The 3,939-nt window shown below is 40.9% G+C and overlaps 1 pseudogene; it reads right to left on the bottom strand.

Moving 5' to 3' along the window:
* Positions 1 to 1,150: 1,150 nt before the first annotated feature.
* LOC104661852 lies at positions 1,151 to 1,902 on the bottom strand (annotated as a pseudogene).
* Positions 1,903 to 3,939: the final 2,037 nt, after the last annotated feature.

The raw sequence follows: 3,939 nt of genomic DNA, 5'->3' as shown, positions 1-3,939 counted from the left end.
ATATTATGAGAATATTTGATTAAACAGAACTCTGAGCATCCCAGGTAGAAAAGAAAATGAACATTTATCGAGCAAATGAAATTTTCTAAGCACTTTGACATTTCATGCTAATCCTGTTAGGTGTAATTATCTCCACTGAGCCAATGAGGAAACTTGGGCTCTGAGAGCTTAAGGGGCCTTTCCAATGTCTCTGTGTGTGTGTGTGTGTGTGTGTGTGTGTGTGTGTGTGTGTGTGATGTAGGTCTTTAATTTTTAAAACTGCAAAACAGGTTCCAAGATGAGCTCTTACTGATGTATATGGTGTAGTACAGTATAGCCAAAACCACTGCTTATGACCTCTCAAATACTCACACATCAAGGCCAGGCACAGTGGCTTATGCCTGTAATCCCAGCACTTTGGGAGGCCGAGGTGGATGGATCACTTGAGGTCAGGAGTTCGAGACCAACCGGGTCAACATGGTGAAACCCCATCGCTACAAAAAATACAAAAAATTAGCCAGGCATGATGGTGGACACCTGTAGTCTCACCTACTAGGGAGGCTGAGGCAGGAGGATCACTTGAACCCAGGAGGTAGAGGCTGCAGTGAGCTGAGATCGTACCACTGCACTCCAGCCTGGGTGACAAAGTGAGACCCTGTCCCCCAAAAAATATTTACACATCACCCAGTAGTAAGGAAGAGTTATCATTCAGAGAGGTTTTTCTGAAATAATCTATTAAATTATAATTATAAAGAAGAAAGGTTTATAAATTTTTATGAAGTTATAAATTTATAAATATAAAAGTATAAATTCATATAGAACTGTTTAAACTTATTCATATAGAGCTGTTTTAACTTCTTGTTTAAAGAAGTTTCCCTCTGAGAGGATTACAGACTATGCAATCTGCTACATGTGATTTCAGATAAATGATAAATTATACCTAATGTGTAAGTATAATAGAATCAATTTTTGATATTTAAATTATTCTAAAACCTGTTGAGTGTGAATACTCTTAAATCTTTCTTTTCTGTTTATGCTTCTGGCTGAGAATGGAAGAAGGGGCGGAGGCTTCAAATGACTGAAATTATTCACATGGTTTCTTGTGACCGACCACTCATAAAGTATTTTTCTCCAGAGTCCAAAGGCAAGATAAAAAGTCTCTGACTTGAAATCAGAAATCATCTGCTGATCTGCGAGCCACAGCTCGAATATTGCCATAAACCTTGGAAGGAGGATTTCCCAAGATTAGTTTGCAAATGGCAATTCTTGCCATCTTGATGTTTTGGAAGAAGCCAAAGATGTGAACTTTAACATCAGCCAAAACTATCCGCGTCCGTGTCACATTCTCTATGGTGAATTTGGTTTTTCCTCCTTTGCCAGCAATTCTTCCTATTGCCCTGGATAAATGGTCTCCCTTTAGGGGTTTAACATCTGTAATTTCAAAAGACTCTAGGAAGAGGTCATCCAACCTGATGAGGGCAAGTGCATCCTCCACCTAAAAGCCTAGAATAAAAGCTTTCACAAAATCAGCTGCTGTTGTCAGAGCACTAACATCCTTGGTTTCTTTACAAGTCCTGATTTCTACATTCCTTGATTTCAAGTTAAAGTGTATCTGAAGTCCCCAATGTTCCACAATAGGAGTAAATATCTTCATCTAGTTTTCTTTCAATGGTGTGTATCTGTTAGCTGAGACTGGAATTTTCCTTGTTTCTTCTTTCACACTCAGGAGCCCGTCCCCACAGAGGGGTGGGAAGATGGGCCTCTTCGCCGGCCTGGCCTCCTCTGTGTCCATCCGGCCCGCATCCCCGCCCTCTCCCACTGCGGACAGCTGTTCAGCCTGTCGTTTCTTCCCCCGCCCTTGCGGGTGACCTGGGTAAAGCCCTCCTCTGACCCGGCGCTCTGCGCTTCCATTTCAGATTCCATCCCTCCTCCAATGACTTACAGTCTGTAAGCAGCTCAAGGCCTTTGTTTTTTCTTTTTCTTTTTTTTTTTTTTTTTTTTTTTTTTGTAGACTGAATCACTTAAGCCCAAGAGGTAGAGGTTGCAGAATGAGACACTGTCTCAAAAAAAAAAAAAAAAGAATAGGAGGGAAGAAGAGAAAGATCGTGCCCATACCTTAACTATGCCTTAAAAACAAAAATATGTTGTTTTTTTAATCTCTTTGAAACATCTTATCTTTGATATTGATTTTCAAGTTCAGGGCGAGGAATAAAGGAAGAGTGTTAACTAGACTCAAAATGACCTGTAATTCACCTGATCAGCAAGACCAGGAAGCAAGTGGCCCAGGTCATGGGAGTAGTGGTTTTGTGGGACCCTGGTTAGTGGTCCTTAAAGGGTGATTTTTGTGACCTCAGGGGTTTGTGATAAACCATCCCAGTTTGCTTGGGGCTGACACAGTTTTAGCGGTGAAAATCCAGTGTCTCAGACAAACTGGGCTGGCTGGTCACCCCATGCATAGGCACCGCCTTTCGAATCACCTTAACAAAATGTTGATTTGATCTTTTGGGAGTCCAAAGGATGCTTAGGAAAGTGAAGAAGATCATAAATGTAAATTAAATCAATTTGTTCACCAAAAAGAGGTGTCTTTAAAGAGGATACCTAAATACTTCTGCTTACAGCCACATAAGAAATAAGAATGCAAAAGCACTGTCTCATTGCTTCCAGGGAGAGGAATTTGGTGCTGGCTGACCAGGCAAGGATGGTGGTCTCTCAGGGCATGCCCTTTTAGAGCCATTTGAATTAAATAGATGCATATTCATGATTACACTAATTCAGTGTTGTGGAACTGTGTTCCTCAGCAGGCCTTGAGGGACCGTAGGGTAGGGAATTAGGGAAGTAATAGAGATACTTGTAGAAACCCGGCCGGGCGCGGTGGCTCAATCCTGTAATCCCAGCACTTTGGGAGGCCGAGACGGGCGGATCACAAGGTCAGGAGATCGAGACCATCCTGGCTAACCCGGTGAAACCCCGTCTCTACTAAAAAATACAAAAAACTAGCCGGGCGACGTAGCGGGCGCCTGTAGTCCCAGCTACTTGGGAGGCTGAGCCAGGAGAATGGCGTAAACCCGGGAGACGGAGCTTGCAGTGAGCTGAGATCTGGCCACTGCACTCCAGCCTGGGCGACAGAGCGAGACTCCGTCTCAAAAAAAAAAAAAAAAAGAAAAAAAGAAACCCTCTACATGCTTCAAGCAGTTTTGTATCAGCTGTTTTCCATTTTGGCTTCTTCACAAGATTTCATTTAAATAAAAGGTTTTATGATATGTTTAAGTCTGAAAACCATAGCACTAGTCCTTTTACTTACAATCTGTAAATAGCAACCCTTTCTAAATAATCCTTTACCGAAGAGAGACACCAAGGTCTACTGAAAAACTGGGGACATGCCATCAAAGGAGTCAGGTTCCAATCCTGGGTCCATACTTGCTGTCTGTGTGACCATGAGCAAGTTTCTTTATACCCTGGCAGTCTTAGTACCTTCACCTGTTTTCAAAAAGTATATGTACCTGTGTGTAATACTAGCTCAAAGAGTTATGAGAATTAAATGCTATACTATTCATGAACTAACTAGTATTGTACCTGTGTATATAGCAAATATCATAAATGTCTACTCTGAAACTGAAGCAGTATTAAAAAAGCGTTAATGCAGAAGTAGGTTATTAAAATACTATTAAAAGGATGTGAAGAAAATAATAATAATACAACCTGCAAATGTTTATGTCAGGTTCTGTTCCAAGTATTTTATACTTATTAATTCAATTAATAAAACAGAGTAAAAGAGATGAGTGAAAGAAAAGATTAAAGGAATGGAAAACTGACCCTATGAGGATATTGGACCAGAGATGGCGATAATGGTTTACATTAGGACAAATGTAATCTCAGCTGATCTGTATGAGATCTCAGCTGAAAATAAAGAGAAATTATTTGGCTATCAAGCCGATCAAATGCTGGAAAAGAGTTTGTTGG

Source organism: Rhinopithecus roxellana, chromosome 10, assembly GCF_007565055.1.
Source record: "Rhinopithecus roxellana isolate Shanxi Qingling chromosome 10, ASM756505v1, whole genome shotgun sequence".
NCBI classification, from domain to species: Eukaryota; Metazoa; Chordata; class Mammalia; order Primates; family Cercopithecidae; genus Rhinopithecus; species Rhinopithecus roxellana.
The sequence above is the reverse complement of the archived record's forward strand: the minus strand, read 5'-3'. Positions and strand labels throughout refer to the sequence as shown.